Here is a 21,004-nt window from a genome sequence, read left to right on the forward strand (position 1 = left end):
CCGTCTCATGTGTTATTAGAATGCTCTTATTATGTTAATACTCGGCGCAGCATTTTATTGTTGATTCTTGATAGTCTCTTAGACAGGGCCGGCCCTGCCACTAGGCAAACTAGGCGGTTGCCTAGGGTGCCAGGAGGTAGGGAGCGCTGAATTGGGCTCCCCACCCTTCCTCAGCAAACGCCTAGTTTACCTCCTCCATCTCTTCCCTCCCTGATCAATTTCAGTGCTGGGGATCTGACACTCCCGCACTCCCCGGCGGGCCATCTAAAGCCGCCCCCCGCCCTGCCAAACACCTGATAAAAACTCAAACACTCACTCAAAGTCAGTGCTGCGGGGCCGGCTGGCCTGCCGCAGCGGAAAGGAAAAAGCGTGCCCCGCCGCTCCCACTTCCTTCCCATCCAGGAAGTGGGAGGCAGTGGCGGGGTGGGGGGTGGGCTTTAGATGGCCTGCCGAGGAGTGCGGTGCTCAAACACGGGTTCCCCAGCACTGAAATTGACCAGGGAGGGAAGGAAGGGAGGAGGAGGTGTGGCCGGGGGGGGGGAAGCTGTGAGGGAGGCAGGGCAGGGCACGGCAGCCCCACAGAGGGGGGGCACTGTGGAGGGGGACAGGCGTTTGCTTAGGGTACCATTCGCCCTGGGGCCATCCCTGCTCTTAGAGCTTCCCGATTCCCATAAACTGCTGTATCTATTAAACAACAAAGATGGGAACACAACTGATGCTGTGGCAAAGTTTCCGCAGGCTGCTCTTCTTAGACACAGTAACGTATTGCAATTTAAATCTGTATTAGACAGATTGACTTTTGACTTATTTTTGTACAGATTTTAGACCCTTTTAGAACGTTCTTCTGTCTTGACCCATGTCGGCATGTTTTATCTATTTGTATGCACATGCGTGTACATCTGTTTTGTTTTCTATCTTTTATCTCTCCTTTAACGCCAATAAGGGTAACTGAACTGATCTAGGGAGAATTCCAGCTCGGTTTAAACTATAACCCACTTGTTTGTCTTTCTGGCAGTCCACAGTATCTGTATTTCAAACGAGCTATGCTGGTTCCTAATCACCTCACCCAGGAGAGCTTGCTTGACCTTGTCTGATCTTGGAGGTTAAATACTGGCCATGGTCAGTATTTGGATAGGAGACCCCCAAGGAAGTCTAGAATCACTACACGGAGACAGGCAACGGCAAACGATCTCTGGGATTGCCATAAGCAAGGCCAGACCTAGACCAAGGGTGTCGAACTCATTTGTTATGAGGACTTGATCTGACATAAATGAGACCTTGTTGGGCCGGGCCATGTCGGGCCGAGCCGTATGCGTTATTTAAGATTAGGTAGAAGAGATATACCAAGAGCCCCGTGGCGCAGAGTGGTAAAGCTGCAGTACTGCAGTCTGAGCTCCCTGCTCACGACCTGAGTTCGATCCCGGTGGAAGCTGGGTTCAGGTAGCCAGCTCCAGGTTGGCTCAGCCTTCCATCCTTCCGAGGTCAGTAAAATGAGTACCCAGCTTGCTGGTGGGCGGGGGGGAAGTGTAGATGACTGGAGAAGGCAATGGCAAACCACCACGTAAAACGTCTGCTGGGAAAACACTGTGAAAGCAATGTCACCCCAGAATTGGAAACAACTGGTGCTTGCACAGGGGACTACGGTACCTTTTTTTTACTAGCAAAGATATAAACTTTATAAAGGACACAGACAAACAAAGAATTTTTAAAGAAAAAAACTTAAAATAAAATATGCTTAAAACATTACCACTCGGTCTTAAAGTTGCTTTCCTTGTATCTCTCCCATGGGATCCAGGGAACTGGGCAAAGGAAGCTCTGACTCCTTCCTTTCTTCCCCAGGGGGCCAGGAGGGAGAGAAGCCTCAACCAATAGAAGGAAGAGAGGCTTGGCTCAGTAGCTCTGCTGTGCGATTGAGAGAGCCTGGCAAAGTGAACTCTGCCTCCCTCCCTTCCTCCCCAAGGGAGGAGCCTCAGCCAATGGAGAAAAGATAGACTTTGCTCTGTAGCTCCTGTGTGACTGAGCAAGCCTTGCAAAGCAAGCTGTTATACAGAAGGAAGCAAGAGAGAGAGAGAAGGAAGCAGATGACAGCCAGTTACTCGGGGGCCAGATAGGAGCCCTCCGGGGGCCTGATTCAGTCCCCGGGCTGCATGTTTGACACCCCTGCCCTAGACTGTCAGGCACTCTAGGCAAGGCTAATTCCCCCCCCCCCCTTGCAGCACTGATAACCAATTTTCAAAAAGAGATGAATTGCAGGAAAAATGAAAAGCCCAATTCATGCCTCCAGAAGGCCGGCACTCTACGCAATCGCCTAGTTTGTCTAGTGACAGGGCCGGCTCTGGCCATAAGTCAGCTGCGACTTGATGGCGCTTTCTACCATAACCACCGTTCCTAATCAATATTTACACCCTGCTTCTCTTCCTGATGGGGATTCAAAGCAGTTTACAAGATCCTTTTCCCCTGCTTTGTGTTCTGTTCACAACGACGACCCTGGGAGGTAGGTTAAGCAGGCCCATAGCTACGGAGGTGGGGGGGGGTGCGGAGGGGCCAGACCCCACTAATCTCCCCCCAGCTTTACCTTTCTGGCTCCTCCACTGTTCGCCCGCCGCCTTCCTCGCTCGCCCACAGCCTTTCTCGCCTGCCTACCGCTTTCCACCCCCCCCCCCCCCGCCTGCCTCCTTCCTCACCTGCCTTTCTGTCCTGCCAGCTACCTTTCTCACCCGTCCGTCACCTTCCTCGGTCGCCTGCCACCTTCCTTGGCCCCCCGCTGCCTTTCTCGCCTGCCTTTCTCGCCTGCCTTTCTCGCCTGCCCGCTGCCTTTCTCAATTGCCTGCCACCTTCCTTGCTCACCAGCTGCCTTCCTCACCCACTCACCACCTTCCTCTCTCTCTCTTGCCCGCCACCTTCCTTGACCCTCCGCCACCTTTCTAGCCTGCCTTTCTCTCCTGTCCACTGTCTTTCTCAGTTGCCCGTCACCTTCCTTGGTTGCCAGCTGCCTTCCTCACCCACTCACCACCTTCCTCTCTTGCCTGCCACCTTCCTTGCCCTCACGCTGCCTTTCCCATCCACTCGCTGCCTTTCTCAATTGCCCACTGCCTTTCTTGGTCACCAGCCGCTTTCCTCACCCACCTGCCGCCTTCCTTGTCTCCCCGCTGCCTTTCTCACCCACCCGCCACCTTTCTTGCTCACCCACCCTGCAGCCCCCCCCCACCTAGATTTTTATCCCCCTGGTCCCCCCATCTAAAATTTTCTGGCTACGGGCCTGAGGTTAAGCTAAGAGACAACCTGGTCCGAGGTCACTGATTGAGCTTCCATGATGGGCTCTATGGATTCCTAGTCAGAGAGGAAAAGCCGTAATATCCACAAAATCACAAGGCCTTTACAGCTGCATTCATAGAAACAAAGAAACAGAGCTGAAAGAGACCCCAAGCGTCATCTAGTCCAACCCTTGGCAAAATGCAGGAAATTCACAACTACCTCCCCACCGCACTCCCGCAGTGACCCCTGCTCTATGCCCCGGGGAAGGCTGTGCCTGGCCCAAGGTCACCCAACACGCTTCCATGGCAAGGCAGAGGGTGGATTCAAATTTGGGTCTCCCGGATCCTAGTTTAGCACTTTTTACTACTACGCCACACCGACTCTCCTAGTGGTGTGCGGAAATACTACTACGAATGCAACTATACAATGTGAAAGGACCTCAATCCCTGGATCATCGTGCTCTCCCAAGTCACTGCCATCACAGTAGAAGAAGTTATTGGATTTATATCCTGCTGTCCACTCCAAAGAGTCTCAGAGCGGCTCACAATCTCCTTTACCTTCCTCCCCCACAACAGACACCCTGTGAGGTAGATGAAGATATTGGATTTATATCCTGCCCTCCACTCCGAAGAGTCTCAGAGCGGCTCACAATCTCCTTTACCTTCCCCCCCCCCAACAGGCACCCTGTGAGGTAGATGAAGATATTGGATTTATATCCCGCCCTCCACTCCGAAGAGTCTCAGAGCAGCTCACAATCTCCTTTACCTTCCCCCCCACCCCACAACGGGCACCCTGTGAGGTAGATGAAGATATTGGATTTATATCCTGCCCTCCACTCCGAAGAGTCTCAGAGCGGCTCACAATCTCCTTTACCTTCCCCCCCACAACAGACACCCTGTGAGGTGGGTGGAGCTGGAGAGGGCTCTCCCAGCAGCTGCCCTTTCAAGGACAACCTCTGCCAGAGCTGTGGCTGACCCAAGGCCATGCCAGCAGGTGCAAGTGGAAGAGTGGGGAATCAACACGGGTTCTCCCAGATAAGAGTCCGCACACTTAACCACTACACCAAACTGGCTCTCCAGTACCCTTGACATTATCAGTGCCCACCTCATGACATCACGGGGCCCCAATCCCTAACATCATCAGTGCCCACCTCATGACATCACAGGACCCTAATCCCTGGCATCATGGGAACCCCATGTCATCATCAGGGCCCACCCCATGAGATCACAGGATCTGATGGCATCACGGGACCCCTACCTTTGACATCATCAGTGCTCACCTCATGACATCACAGGACCTGATGACATCATGGGACCCCTACCTTTAACATCATCAGGGCCCATCCCAGGGCCACTACTCCTGACTTAAGTCCCACACCATCACATCATTAGTATCCCTACCCCTGGTAGCCTAATTCCGCCCCCCCCCCCAATGACTCAGGATTTGGGATGAGGTGGTAACCCTAGCATTCCCAAACCACACCCCCGCCCCCACACTTCTGGCTATACATCTACCTCCTGGTCCGTGATCCCTCTTAGCGGAGTTAGTGTGAGCTAGCTCACAGATTTTTAACCTTCAGCTCACACATTTTTGCCCTAGCTCAGGAAAAATGGCCCCAAAGCACATTAATTTATGCAACAGCTCACCACTTCAATGCCAGCAGCTCACAAAGTAGAATTTTTGCTCACAAGGCTCTGCAGCTGAGAAGGAACATTGGTCCTGGTGATGTTTACTGATAGAGGGACAGGCGGACCAACAGATCGCTAGCTGTAGCCGTCCCTTTAAGAGATTTCCACCCTCGGCCAGCAGTCGGCGAGAGCCCATCTTTAGAGGCGAAACTCCGCCGGTTGATTTTGCTGCCGATCTTAAAGGCGCAAGCTCGACTTTATTCCTGGGGACGCCCGGCGGGAGTAACTTCAAGGGAGCCCCGTCGCGCGCCCCCACTTTGCAAACCAGCCTGCAATCCCGCACCGCTTCCTTAGAGAAAGCGACGCCGCGCGCGAGGAAGGAAGGAAGGAGCAACGGATCACAGGATTCCCCCGCAAGCAACCACCCCCCGCCCCGCAGCGCCCCCCACTCACTCGATGATCTGGGCGAGGGCGACCTGCAGGAAAGCGGGCTCGAAGTAGCTGGCCACCGGCTGCCAGCGGAGCTCGGGCGCGACGTCCAGGCTGACGTTGCATTGCAAAGGGGGCCGGGAGATGAAGACGCCCCCCGGCCCCGCCTCGGCGGCCTCGGCCCCGGGGTCGCGCAGCAGCCGCGGCAAGAGCAGCAGCAGCGCCCCAGCGGTCCAGGCGGCAGCAGCTCCCCGCCACCGCCCCCCCATGGCTGCTGCTGCAACCCCGAGCGGCAGAGGCGGCTGCCGGAGCCCGGAACCCACACCGGGAGGGGGCGAAAGTGCAAGGGAGGAGCAGAAGGGGAGGAGAGAGGAAACAAACGCGGCGAGGTTTGTTGTTTTGCAAAGCGGTCCGCCCCTAGGCCCGGAGTTCCGGCGTTGCCAGGCTCCAGGCGGGGGCTGGAGATCTCCCGGATTTGCAACGAATCCTTAGGTGAAGGAGGGGGGGGAAATGGCTGCTTGGGAAGGTGGACTCTATGGCATTATACCCCGGTGATGATGTTCCTCGCTTCCGCAAGCCCCGCCCACCCCAGGATCCGCCTTCCCCCAATTTCCTGGGGTTTCCCCGACCCAGAACTCTTGTCCCGGGGCCTTTGGGAAAACACCTTTTGAGATCGTTCACTGCTGGAAAAGCAGGTGGCAATCCAACGTTTTTTTTTCTTTTCTTGGAATGGTAGCATTTCACCTGGTGGATTTCTACCTGGCGTACAGGCATGAAAGACACCAGGATCCTAGGTGTCCATCCAATGTAAAATTTTATCCCACTCTTCCGCCAAGGGGATCAGGGATCCCCCCCCCATTTCCTATATTATTCTCACACCGACCCTGTGAGGTAGGTGAATCGGAGAAAGTAATTGGTTTAGGCTCTGCCAGCTTCGCGGAGGGTAGGTGAATCGGAGAAAGTAATTGGTTTAGGCTCTGCAGCTTCGCGGAGGGAGAGGGGGGATTTGAATCCAGCTCTCCAAGAACCTAGCTCTTCCTCCCACAAAATAACAACCACAATAACAAGAGTTAAGATTGCCTCTAGGAGAAGAAAACAGCCATCATGCCAGTTGTCATTGGAGCCCTTGGAAGTAGTGCCTAGAAGTCTCAAGACACACCTGGACATTATGGCACTGGGCAAATAACACCAGCTCAGCTCCAGAAGGTGGTGTTCTTGGAATGGCAAGAATCTTATGAGGATACCCCTGCAATTCCCAAGAACTTGGCTAGATCTCGAATTACAGATCATCATCTACCAGTCAAATATCTGACTGATTATTATCAATAATAACAACAACAGCAACGCAAGAGATGGTATGTTGGGTCAGCCAATGGCCCATCCAGTCCAACACTCTGTGTCACATAAAACATAAGAGAAGCCATGTTGGATCAGGCCAATGGCCCCTCCAGTCCAACACTGTGTCACACATAAGAACATAAGAGAAGCCATGTTGGATCAGACCAATGGCCCATCCAGTCCAACGCTCTGTGTCACATAAGAACATAAGAGAAGCCATGTTGGGTCAGGCCAATGCCCATCCAGTCCAACACTCTGTGTCACATAAGAACATAAGAGAAGCCCTGTTGGATCAGGCAATGGCCCCTCCAGTCCAACACTGTGTCACACATAAGAACATAAGAGAAGCCATGTTGGATCAGACCAATGGCCATCCAGTCCAACGCTCTGTGTCACATAAGAACATAGAGAAGCCATGTTGGGTCAGGCCAATGGCCCATCCAGTCCAACGCTCTGTGTCACATAAGAACATAAGAGAAGCCCTGTTGGATCAGGCAATGGCCCCTCAGTCCAACACTGTGTCACACATAAGAACATAAGAGAAGCCCTGTTGGATCAGGCCAATGGCCCATCCAGTCCAACACTCTGCGTCACATAAGAACATAAGAGAAGCCATGTTGGATCAGGCCAATGGCCCTCAGTCCAACACTGTGTCACACATAAGAACATAAGAGAAGCCATGTTGGATCAGACCAATGGCCCATCCAGTCCAACGCTCTGTGTCACATAAGAACATAAGAGAAGCCATGTTGGGTCAGGCCAATGGCCCATCCAGTCCAACACTCTGTGTCACACAGTGGCCAAAAACCCAGGTGCCATCAGGAGGTCACCAGCGGCCAGATAATAAGGTGGAAAGGGGGAAATAGACAGTGCTTCCACATACACTAAATAATGCACTCTCAATCCATTTTGCAATGCACTTTGCGACTGGATTTTATGTGTGAAATGGCAAAATCTGCTTGCAAATGGCCGCTGAAGTGGAGTGAAACATTTATTACTTAGTGTGAAAAAGTTGGTAACAAGAACATCAAATGAGTTCAACACAGGCCAGGCATCATTCTCCTATATGCAAGGATGAACAGTAAGACAGCCATTAGACAGCAGTGCAGATACTGTCGTTAATTATTTCCCATCAAGATTAAAATTGAGCACAGCGGCAATGCAACAAAATCCTGTTTAGTATGGCACAGTCACCAGGTTCCCAGCTTTAACAGCCGCTGCTCTTCTGCCTCGAACAGAAGTTCCTCTTGGTGTAGTAGTTAAGTTTGGTGTAATGGTTAAGTGTGCGGACTCTTATCTGGGAGAACTGGGTTTGATTCCCCACTCCTCCACTTGCAGCTGCTGGAATGGCCCTCAGTCAGCCATAGCTCTTGTAGGAGTTGTCCTTGAAAGGGCAGCTGCTGTAAGAGCTCCTCAGCCCCACCCCCACCTCACAGAGTGTCTCTTGTGTATGTGTGTGGGAGGGGAAAAGGTAAAGGAGATAGTGACCACTTTGTGATTCAGAATATAGGGCGGATATAAATCCAATATCTTCATCTTCTTATCCCCATTTTATTTCTATATTCCCCGTATGTTATTTATAGTTCTCCTTTCTCACTTGGACTCAAGATGGATCACAACACAGTGACAAGAGGCTATCAATCCACAGGATGAAACACTCAGTGACAATGCCACAGGAATTAGGTTTGCAGAACCAGCCGGAAGTCTAAAGCCAGAAGAACTGAAGTAAAGCATGTGTACTTAATCACAGAGAATGACTACAATGTGGAATTTGCTGCCAGAGGATATAGTGTTGGCCCACAGGAATAAACAACTTTAAAGGAAGATTAGGTAGAATATTGGGGATCTATCAGTGGCTATTAGCCATGGTGACTGAGGGAATCTCCACATTCAGAGGCACAAAGCCTTTCAATCCCAGAGCCTGGAGGCACATCAGGGCCTTGGCCTCTACACCCTGTTGTTGGCCTTCAGAAGAACTGGTTGCCCAATGTATGAAACAGGATGCTGGACTAGATGGACCCCTGGTCTGATCCGGCAGGGCTCCTTCTGATGTTCTTATGAGGGAAGGCCTTGGTCTCTATGCCCTGTTGTTGGTCCTCCAGAGGAACTGGTTGGTCACTATGTGAGACAGGATACTGGACTAATGGACCCCTGGGCTGATCCAGCAGGGCTTTTCTTACATTCTTATGAGGGGAAGGCTTCGGTTTCTCTGCCCTGATGTTGGTTATCCTGAGGAACTGTTTGGCCACTGTGTGATACCGGATACTGGACTAGATGACCATTGGTCTGATCCAGCAGGGCTCTTCTTATGTTCTTATTACACAAAACATTAAATGAAGCAAAAATTACACCGCTAGATCCTAGTTTCAGCAAGCTAAACACAGTAGTATAGACTACAGTCCCTAATAACTTACCTAAGTTGCTTTGTGAAGCAGAGTGCAACACTATTGCCTGGGTTTCTGCATAGTTTGCGGAAAGGGAAGAGAGCAGTGCGGAAAGGGAAGAGAGCAGGAGCCTTCCTGACCTCTTCAGACAGGCTGTTCCGCAAGCGGGGCAGGGGGCCACAACAGAGAAGGCTGTGTATGGGCAGTTATCAATTTTGTCCATTTGCAGGTGGGTACCTACTGAAGACTTTGCTCAGATGAGCAAAATTGTCATGGCGATGCATGGGGCAGAGGTGGTCTTGAGGATATAAGGATCCAAGGCCATGAAGGACTTTGTATGTTAGAGCTAATACTCTAAATTAGGGGTGTCAAACTCAATTGTTATGAGGGCCGGATCTGACATAAATGAAACCTTGTCAGCTAGGCCATGTGTGTCATAATATGTAATGCCAGGTAGCAGAGATATAAACTTTATAAAGGACACAAACACAAAGATTTTTTTAAAAATTAAAATAAAACAGGCTTAAAACATCAGCACTTGTTGGTTTCAGTGGTGCTTTCTTTGTATCTCTCCTGTGCGAACCAAGGAACTGGGCAAAGGAAACTAAGGCTTTTTCTTCCCCAGGGGACCAGGAGGGGGAGGATCCTCAGCCAACAGAATGAAGAACGGCTTGGCTCAGTAGCTCTGCTGTGTGATTGAGCAAGCCTGCAAAGGCAAGCTGTGATGCAGAGGAAGCATGAGAGAGGGAGAAGGAAGCAAATGACAGCCAGTTGCTTGGGGGCCTGATAGGAGCCCTCTGGGTCCTGATTTGGTTCCCGGGCCGCATGTTGACACCCCTGCTCTAAACAGAGCCCAGTAACTGGTGGTTAGCAGTGAGTGCCTGCAGGACTGGAGTAATCCATATGCTCTATCTAACTCCTGATCATAGCTGAGCTGTGGTGTTCTGCACCAAGCTTGCTGTTCAAGCTGCTGTTACAAGGAGAGTAGCAGTCCAGGAATTTTTCATATGTCAAATTGATAACCCCAGGGGCTTTTTTTGTAGTAGGAACTCCTTTGCATAATAGAACATAAGAGAAGCCATGTTGATCAGGCCAATGGCCCATCCAGTCAACACTCTGTGTCACACAGGGGCCAAAAAACCCAAACCCAAATGGCATCAAGAGATCCACCATTGGGCTAGAAGCCCTTCCACTGTGCCCCCTCAAGTACCAGAATACAGAGCATCATATGAACATATGAAGCTGCCTATACTGAATCAGACCCTCAGTCCATCAAAGTCAGTATTGTCTACTCAGACTGGCAGCGGCTCTCCAGGTCTCAAGCTAAGGTTTTTCACACATATTTGCCTGGACCCTTTAGTTGGAGATGCGGGGATTGAACCTGGGACCTTCTGCTTACCAAGCAGATGCTCTACCACTGAGCCACCGTCCCTCATCACTGCTCAGAGAGTTCCCGTGATAAGCTGTGGCTAATAGCCACTTAATAGCCATATTAAGCCACACCCCTCTTATGTAGCCAAGCCTCCCAAGAGCTTACAGGGCTCTTAGTACAGAGACTACTGTAACCTCTTGGAAGATTGGCTACATCAGAGCTATGTGGCCTGCTATAAAAAAGCTTCCTGCTATAAAAAAGCCATTATCATGATTATTCATCATCATCATCATTATTACTACTACTTATTATTATTATTAGACTGTGGTTTATATTACTGTTTAGCATGCTGAAACTAGGATCCTTGTAGTATTTTCTCTATGCTGGTCTTTGGAAAAAGGAAAGGTCCCCTGTGCAGCACAGTCGTTTCTGACTCTGGGGTGACGTTGCTTTCACGTTTTCATGGCAGACTTTTTTTTTTTACGGTTTGCCATTGCCTTCCCAGTCATCTACACTTTCCCCCCAGCAAGCTGGGGACTCATTTTACCGACCTCGGAAGGACGGAAGGCTGAGTCAACCTCGAGCCGGCTACCTGAAAACCAGCTTCTGCCGGGATCAAACTCAAGTCGTGAGCAGAGCTTAGGACTGCAGTACTGCAGCTTTAACACTCTGCGCCACGGGGCTCTTGTCTTGCTGGTCTTTGACCATACAATAAATTAAACTGAACTAGGATCCTGTTACGTATTTTTGCATCGTTTATGTGTGTCATGTGAAGACTTATGCTTTGCTTCAGTTGTTTTTAGATTTCTGATTGGTTCTGCAGCTCTAATCCTGTTAGCACTGTTTACCGTCCCATTCTGCTAATTATGCTGACTCACTTGGCGTCACCTGCCTTGCATTCAAGTAAGAAAGCAAACTGAAAGAAAAAAAAGGAAATAAAACTCACCTCACCAGTGGCTAACGTTCGGGAATTTACAACACCCAGCAGGTGGGTTACTGAAATAGTCTCTGACCTCTCTGTGGTATTTAAATTTGCCTTGTGACAGGACAGAGTGGTGTGGGTGTTAGTCAGCAGAAATTATGCAGAAATACACCCATCCTAGAACCTAAAGTTGAGTCCGGTAATATCTTTGAGACCAACAAAATTTATTCTGGGTATAAGCTTTCATGTGCATGCACACTACTTCAGATACTTGAAGTATCTGAAGAAGCGTGCACGCACGCACAAGTTTATATCCATCATAAAGCTTCGTTGGTCTTACGTTGCCACTGGACGACAACTTTCTTCTGTTGCTTCAAGCCAACATGGCAACCCACGGGAAACATGCTACAAAACAGAGGATAATGGCATATATTGTGAACTTTCCCCACAAAAATAATTAAATTAAAATCCTGCCTCAGCTACCAAGTCACAAAGCAACAGCCTGTAGAAACATAAGAAGAGTCCTGCTGGATCAGACCAATGGTCCATCTGTCTAGTCAAACATCCTGTCTCACACAGTGGTCAACCGGCTCCTCTGGAGGGCCAATAGCACAGAGAGGCCGAGGCCTTCTCTAGATGTTGCCTCCTGGCACTGGGATTCAGAGGTGTAAAAACTCTTAATGATGTTCCCTTCAGTCATAAAAACACGAGGGCCCTACAGGATCAGACCAGTGGTCCATCTAGCCCAGCATCCTGTCTCACACAGTGGTCAGTCAGTTCCCCCAGACAGCCAACTGTGGGGCATAGGGGCTGAGGCCTTCCCTGATGTTGCCTCCTGGCTCAGGGATTCAGAGTTTTAGCGTTCCCCTCAGACACATTGGCTAGCAGCCATTGATAGACTTATCTTCCATGAATCCATCTAATCCTTTTTAAAGTAGTTTATTTCTGTGGCCATCACTACATCCTCTGGCAGCAAATTCCACTTTTTATCACTCTGTGTAAAGAAGTATTTCCTTTTGCCTATCAGCTTTCATTGAATGCCCTTGAGTCCTAGTTTTTTAGGAGAGAAAAATTTGTCAACTCTCTCTACCCCATGCACAATTTTATAAACCTCATTTCTTACCTTATTTTTTTCTTTTCTAAACTGAAAAGAACCAGACTCTTCAGCCTTTCCTCATAGGGAAGGTGTTCTAGCCCCCTTAACATCTTTGTTGCCGTCTTCTGTACTTTTTCCAGTGCACCCAGTATGCCAAAGGAGGCTGCAGCATAGAGCTGTACAGAGGCTTTAATATACCAGCCATTTTATTCTCAATCGAGGGGATTGTATAAATATATGGAGCAGAGGTCTATCAGCGGCTAATGGCCACAGCGTATTGTTGGAACTCTCTAGGGCAAGTGAGGCTCTGTAGTCTTGGTGCTTGGGAGGGGCAACAGTGGGAGGGCTTCTAGTGTCCTGGCCCCACTGATGGACCTCCTGATGGCACTTGGGGTTTTTGGCCACTGTGTGACACCGAGTGTTGGACTGGATGGGCCATTGGCCTGATCCAACATGGCTTCTCTTATGTTCTTAATCCCTTCCCTAAAAATCCTTAACATAAGAGTTTGCCTTTTTCATCACTGGACCACTCTAGGTTGACAATTCTGTTGAGTTATCCACTCAGCACTCACTGTGTACCCTACCAAGCCACTCAGTAAGTTCTGAAGGTTTCCTCCAGCGGTTTTTCTGTCAGGAGAAGAGTCGCTTAAATTGGAGGACATTTCCATAGGCTGGAGGGATTCACACTTTGCAGAGTGGTAGGATACAGGCTACACCATCCTGCAGTAATGGAGGGTAACATAACTGAGCCTACTGTATAAGACTGTTATAAGAATGGTGGCCTCACTGTGTTGTTTTGGGCTCCACAGGTTAGGAAGGATGTCAATAAACCGGAAGGAGTCCAGTGTAAGACTACAAAGCTGGTGAAAGATCTGGAGACCACATCCTATGAGGAGAAACTGAAGGAGTTGGGAGTCTCTGAATTGGAGAAGAGACACTTATGAGGGGATATGATTGCCATGTTCTGATATTGAAGGGGATGCCATGTGAAAGACGGGGTGGATTTGTTTTCAGTTGTGTTGGACAACAGGACTTGGAAGCAAAAGAGGTTTCATCTAAATTTGAGAAAGAACTTCCTGATTGTAAGGTCTGGTTGACACTGAAATGGTCTCCCTCACGAGGTGGTGGATTCTTTGTCATTGGAGGCTTTAAGTATTGATAGGATACATGCTGGTCAGAGATAACATTGGCAGGGTTTTGACTAGATGAAAAACAGGTTGCTTACCTGTAACTGATGATCTTCGAGTGGTCATCTGTGCAGTCACACACATGGGTCTTGCCGCAGGCAATGGATCCATACCTCGGAGTCTCCAATAACTCGCCTAGAGCGTTTTTTGGCGTGCTCTCCAGCTCGCCCTGGGGAGTGGGCATCGACTGCACATGCCTGGAGCGAGCAGGAGGTGCCCCTCCCATTCAGTTTCTTCCAGCTGCTACTGACAATCTACACAGGTAAAAACCAGAGCAGAAAAAGCCAGCAGAGGGGAAGGCTGGGTGGGCATGTGTGACTGCACAGATGACCACTCGAAGATCATCAGTTACAGGTAAGCAACCTGTTTATCTTCATCGTGGTCTCTGTGCAGTCCCACACATGGGTGACTAGCAAGCTGAAAGTCAAAAAGGAAGGTGGGTGCTGGCAAGAAAAAACATTTTCATACTTACAGTGTATGCATGCACTCATCTGGGGTGATTTCAGTGGAAGATGGACCTGAGGACTGCTTGGCCGAAGGAGGCGTCTCGTCTGGCACAAACGTCCAAAGCATAGTGGGAGACGAACGTGGATGGCGAGGACCATGATGCAGCAGAGCAAACGTCCTCTAAGGAGACTCCCTCCAGGAAGGCCGAGGAGGTCGAGACTGCTCTAGTCGAGTGAGCCTTAAGATCCTCAGGTAAAGTTTGGTTAGCAACCTCGTAGCACAACCGGATTGCAATGGATACCCACTTAGAGAGTCTCTAGGTAGAAATTTTGCAACCTCTTTGAGGATTGCCGTAGGCCACAAACAAGTTAGGGTCCTTATGGAAAGGATGTGTACGAGAGAGGTAAAAGGACAAAGCTCTTCTGACATCGAGGGTGTGTAGAGCTCTTTGTCCAGAGTCTTTAGGATCAGGAAAAAACGTGGGCAACGAAGTAAAATTTGAAAGATGAAATTTCGATACAACCTTGGGTAAGAAAGCAGGAGCCGCTCTCAGGACCACCTTGTTCCTATGAAAGACCGTGTAAGGTGGATCAGAGCGGGAAGCACACAAGTCATTGACCCGCTTTCCAAAAGTGAGTGCAACCAACAGGGCAGTCTTCCAAGAAAGAAGATTAAGGTCCACGGTTCAAACGGGGGTTTCAGAAGTTGTGCAAGAATTAACGACAAACTCCAAACTGGCACAATCGGTTTAATAGGAGGGTGAAGGTGCAACATGGCCCTGAGGAATGATTTGGACAATCTATGGGAGAAAACAGTCTGATCATCAATAGGCTTATGGAAGGCTGAGATGGCTGAAAGGTGAATCTTCAAGGAGGAATAGCTGAGACACAAAACCTGTAGAGACAGAAGCTATTCTAGGATCAAAGGGAGAGGTACAGATTCTGGATCAAGTTGTTGAGAAGACGCAAAAGAGCAGAAACGCCTCCACTTGCATTGGTATGAGCACCTAGTAGGAGGTTTTCTAGCATTTATAATAATAATATATAATAATAAATTTTATTTATATCCTGCCCTCCCCACCTAGGCAGGCTCAGGGCAGCTAACAACATATTCAGATAAAAATTATAAAATTAAAATTTTAAAATTATAAAATTAATTTTAAAATTAAACATTAAAAGTTATACAATAATTTAAGATCGACAGTATCCTAAAAATCATTCCAATTTATATAATTTAACAGCAACAATGATGTTCCCGGCGCTATTCTGTCTATTGCGTAGTGGCAAGATCACTAAATAGAGTCACTTTGGTGGGTCATCAATTCGGCCATCCTTTGTCAGCAGCCTGTGAAGGCCTGCCTAAAGAGGATGGTCTTGCAGGCTCTGCGGAATTGGTCTAGACTCCGCAGAGCCCGCACCTCTTCCGGGAGCTGGTTCCACAGGCACGGAGCTGCAACGGGTGTTCTGCAATTTCGCCTCCTTTGGCCCAGCGATAGTCAGCTTGTTCTTCCCTGCTGACCTCAGTGCTCTTTGGGGCTCGTATGGGGAGAGACAGGATAACTTCTGCGACTCCTGGTGGTAAAATCATGGCCGAATTCTCCGTGCTGTAAACCCCAGGATTTGGGGGTTGTGGTGCCATACTTGGCCGTGATTCTGGGTGAGGAGGTCGTCTGCCAAGGGCAGGCGATGGTAGGTGTGATTTGACATCTGAAGGAGTCTCGTGAACCATGGTTGCCGTGGCCACCATGGCGCTATCAGGATGCAATCTGTACCATCCCGAACAATCTTGAGTAGGGATCGAGTGATTAGAGGAGTTGGAGGGAAAAGGTAGTGAAGTGGGCCCCTCCAAGTGTGAAGGAAAGCATCGTTGCCTCTCCTGGAGTAAAAAAGAAGACATTTCGAATTGTCCTTTGTTGCAAAAACATCCATCCGTGGACGCCCGAAGCATGCAAAGATGCGATGCAGGTAGCGTGGATTAAGGGACCACTCGTGGTCGTCTATGCGAATCCTGCTGAGGGAGTCGGCCAACACATTCTTTATTCCTGGCAGATGGATGGCAGTCAGGTAGATGTTGTTCTTGATGCACCACTCCCATAGGACTAAGGCTATGCGGCACAGACGTAGAGACCTGGTCCCGCCCTGTTTGTTCACATAAAAAACAGTGGCCATGTTGTCGGATGTAATCTGAACATGTTGGTCGGCCACAGACGAGAGAAAAGACTGAAGAGCCCTTGAACAGCAATAAGTTCTAGGCAGTTTATATGCATGGCCCTCTTGGACGCAGTCCACAGACCCCTGACAGTCTTGTCCTCTAAGTGGCCTCCCCATCCCCACTTGGGAGGCATCTGTAGTCACGATGATGGAAGAAGGGGGAAGGACAAAAGGCATTCCACAGAGTAGAAGAAGAAGAAATTGGATTTATATCCCGCCCTCCACTCCGAAGAGTCTCAGAGCGGCTCACAATCTCCTTTACCTTCCTCCCCCACAACAGACACCCTGTGAGGTGGGTGGGGCTGGAGAGGGCTCTCACAGCAGCTGCCCTTTCAAGGACAACCTCTGCCAGAGCTATGGCTGACCCAAGGCCATTCCAGCAGGTGCAAGTGGAGGAGTGGGGAATCAAACCCGGTTCTCCCAGATAAGAGTCCGCACACTTAACCACTACACCAAACTGGCTCTCCATTGTTCGGTACAGTCCACCAAACAAGGGAGAGTTGAACCTCTACAGTGAGAAGAGTATTCTGTGGCTGTACGTGTGGATGGTAGGCACGAACAAACCAAAGCTGGAGCGGACACATATGCAGTCTTGCAAAGCGAAGAACGGAGGTTGTTGCGGCCATGAGGCCCAGGAGATGTTGGATGATGATCGCAAGCTGTGCTGGCGCACGTAAGACCTCTTGGGCCAGAGACAGAATAGTATGAGCGCGATCCTTGGGAAGATATACAAGGTGAGGAGAAGTGCAGAGACAAGCAGCTATGAACTGTAGATCCTGTGTTGGGTTGAGGTGAGATTTGGTAGCATTCACGCAGAGGCCCAAGGAGGCGAGAAGGGAGAGAGTTGTTTTGAGATTTTTCGCCAATTGATGTGCTGTCAGAGCGATGAGCAACCAGTTGTCTATGTACGGGAACACAGGAATGTTGCAAAGACGCAGAGCAGCTGCCACCACTGCTATGCATTTTGTGAACACCCATGGGGCGGTGGACAGCCCGAATGGGAGGGATCGATACTGGAAGTGATGTTGTCCCATGGCAAAACGGAGATATTTGCAGTGCTGAGGTCTGATGGTTACATGGAAATAGGCATCCTGGAGGTCCAGGGAAGCCATCCAAGAATCCTGCAGAATCAGGGGGAGGATGGATTGGATGGAGATCATTCTGAATTTCTTGTAGACTATCAACTTGTTTAGCCTCCTGAGATCCAGAATGGGTCTCTTGCCCCCGTCCCTCTTGGGGACTAGGAAATATCGTGAGTAGAAACCTGTCCCTTGATGGTGAAGAGGAACATATCTTTTTGGAGCAATTCCAAAATCTCTTGTTTGAGATGAGGGGATGGTGGAGTAACCACGAAATGGTGATGGTGAGGTGGCAAAACGAACTCGATGGCGTAACCTAGGCAGATTATGGTGAGCACCCAGGAGTCCGTGGTGATTGAGCTCTAAGTCGGGTAGAAAGGGAAGAGTCGTGTGTGATAGCGAGGAATCAACTGTTGGGAAGGATAAAGAGGGGAGTCAAAGAGACTGCCTGGCTGGCTGGGCAGACTTCTTGGTCTGCTGAGAGCGTGGCCTCTGTTGGAAGGGTTGTTTCTGCTGAGGAGTCTTCCTTTTCCAATAGTCTGGTTGTTTAGGAGAGCGTTGACGCCTCTGAAAAGATGGTCTCCAGGGCTTAGGTCGGTTAAACTGTTGTGAGGCTGGCTGAGAGACCCCGAGGCGCTTTGCCCTCTTGTGGCCATCATCTACTGAAGTAAGGACTTCATCGGTGGAGGCGTGAAAGAGGCCAAGCCCATCAAAGGGGAGATCTTCGATCTTCTGTTTGATGTCCGGTTGCAGATTTGTAGATCGGAGCAAAGCGTGTCGACGCAGTGCCACAGAAGAAGCAAAAACCCTAGATGAGCAAGAAACAGCATGTCTGATGGAATTTATTTGCTACTTGGAAACTCGAGAGCTCGGAGACTATGTTGGATGCAACTCTCTGAGAGGTTTCGGGGAGAGAAGGAATAGGAGAGGTAAACTAGTTGGCAAGATTGAATGTGTAGGCAGAGAAATAAGCCAGGTAATTTTTAACCTTAGAATTAGTAGAGGCAAGATTGTAGATTCTGCGAGCCAGGGTATCCAATTTCCGTTCCTCACGATCAGGAGGTGTAAGGTGTCTAGAGGGTTTTGCTTTGGTCGCAGAGTGCACTATGATAGAATTTGAAGAGGGTGTGAAGCTAAAAATTTGGACTCTGGTTAAAACAATTTTATTTGGTAACATATGGTAACAAATTATATTTCTTGCATCATTAATAACTTCTTTTATCTATCCCATATATTACTTTCTACCCACCCCTCCCCCCGTTACTTGACCCCCGCCGGTGTTATTTACTTAAAGTACTAATGTTTAAAGGTACCCTTAACTAATAAAAACAAAAATTAATATTCTTCTTTTTTTCTAAGACTTAATCATTATCAAAAATTGTCCAATGTCCTATTATTTTCCACTCTTTTTCTACATATCTTCTGAACTTTTCCCACTCCATCTTAAAAACTTCTAAATCATAGTCTCTTTAAATTCTTGTTAATTTGTCCATTTCACTCCATGTCATAACTTTTACAATCCAATCCCATTTCTCTGGTATTTTTTCTAAAAAATTGGACTCTGGAGCATGTACCCTGTAGAGGGAATCAAAGTGCTTCGAGGTAGGTGGAATGGAAGCAGGTTTGTCCCAGGTCTCACGAAGCACCTCCAAGTGCACTGGCAGCATGGGCAGGAGAGACCCTGCTGGGAAATCAGCCTGAACCAAATCGTGGACCACATCAGAAACCTTGGGTGAGTCCGAAGGAAGAGTAACATTCAAGGCCTCAGCCATGGTGGTGATCAGATTGAGGTAAGCCTTGGAACCGTCAGATGGAGAGAGACGGGTTGGATGTGTAGAATCAGAGCCAGGAGAGCGAGGAGGATCTTTGGAGTCAGAGGAGCCAGAATTGTCCTTGTCGGATTCAGATTCCTCAGGTTCTGGTGGAGAAGATACAGGCTTGGCAGGTGCAGATGTGCATGCAGGGTCTTGTGCCGGCAAGACAGTCGAAGTCGTCGCCAGTGCCGCAGTCCTAGTCGGTGCCGAAGATATAGTGACACAGGCTGTGGCATGGGTTCGAGGCATATAAGACTCACGGTACTGAAGAGGTTCACAGTCTCGGGAGGAGCGATAATCCAGGTCTCAGGTTTGAGAAGGCTCATGGTACCGAGGCAATTCGAAGTCACAGATTCGAGGTGTTGATACTTCATGGTCTCTGTGGGACGCGGCCTTCAGTTCACAGTACCGAGAGCGTCGGAAAACTTACTCCAAGGGGGAACGAGAGAGTAGCGATGGTAGATGCGACGGTGTCTAGGAGATGGTGATCTGGAGACTGAGTATTCATATCGACGCCTCTGGTAGTGATCCCGGGATTCGCGGTAGACTGGAGAGCGTGAGCAGAGATCACGACGTCGAACCGGTGTGCGAGAGCGGATATGTTGGGTAGAAAACCTGTGTCGAAGACTCTCGGTATAGAGGGGAAACTCCAAAGTCGGAAAAGATCCTGCCTGAAGCAGAGACCGATGATGCTCCTGATGGGAAGTCAGAGGATCTGAACGTGGGTCGGGTTCGAGGATGTCAAACGACATCACACTATGGACTGAGGGCGAACGAGATTGAACAGGGATGACTTCGACTGGAGCTGGAGAGTGAGGTGTGAGATGAGGCATGTCGGAAATGACATCGGAAGGCACTGAAAGCTCTGGTAGAACTAGAGATTGGATTGGAGCCAAGTGGGTAGAAACCGATGTCATAGCCATCGAAATAGTAGTCAAAGTGGTTGCCCTCGGAGAAGTCATTGGAGTCGACCTTGTCGGATCGCGAGGTTTCTTTGAAGCCAAGACCAAAGGATAGGTGTGGTGAGACTTCTTCAAAGACTTATGGCCGGTGTCAGAGTGCTTGGATGCTCTCTTGTCAGACTTATGCTTCTTAAGGGGTTGAGGAGCAGCAACGCAGCCGAATGTCCTGCTCAGGTTGGGGGAGGCGGCGAATCAAAGCTGGGCATGGCCCGGAGAGATTTTTCGAGCAGGAAACTTTGAAGTCTAGCCACTCGATTTTTTCGCGCCTGTTTATTGAAATTGGCACAGTGTGGGCAAGTATCGACCTGATGAGCTTCACCCAAGCAAAAAAGACAGTAAGAGTGTCCGTCTGAAGTAGGAATTTTAGATCCACACCTCCGACACTTTTTGAAAGTAATTTTCCCTTCCATATGCTCCGGACAAGGGAGGGGAAGGGAAGGGAGAAAATACAGGGAAAGGAAAGCGCAGAAACAAGGGCTTTTTAAAAAATTTTTATAAGGACGAAAAGGAGAGTAGAATGGAGATAAAGAGAAAGGGTGAATACAATACCAAACAGGAGAAACGAGCTGGGAACGCAGCAAGGTAGGTGTTGAGTGGGAGGGGCGCCTCCTGCTCGCTCCAGGCATGCACAGTCGATATCTGCTCCCCAGGGCGAGCGGGAGAGTGCGCCAAAAAACTCTCTAGGCAAGCTATTGGAGACTCCGAGGTATGGATCCGTTGCCTGTGGCAAGACCCATGTGTGGGACTGCACAGAGACCACGATGAAGATCCTGGTGGTCCCTTCCAACTGTTGAGATTAAATCAATGAAGTATTTTTGCGCAGCTGAGTTATTGGGTGCAGGGTCTGGGATCCCTGGCACCCAATTGTTATTTTATTTATA

The sequence above is a fragment of the Heteronotia binoei genome, chromosome 9 (assembly GCF_032191835.1).
Source record: "Heteronotia binoei isolate CCM8104 ecotype False Entrance Well chromosome 9, APGP_CSIRO_Hbin_v1, whole genome shotgun sequence".
In the NCBI taxonomy this organism is placed as follows: Eukaryota; Metazoa; Chordata; class Lepidosauria; order Squamata; family Gekkonidae; genus Heteronotia; species Heteronotia binoei.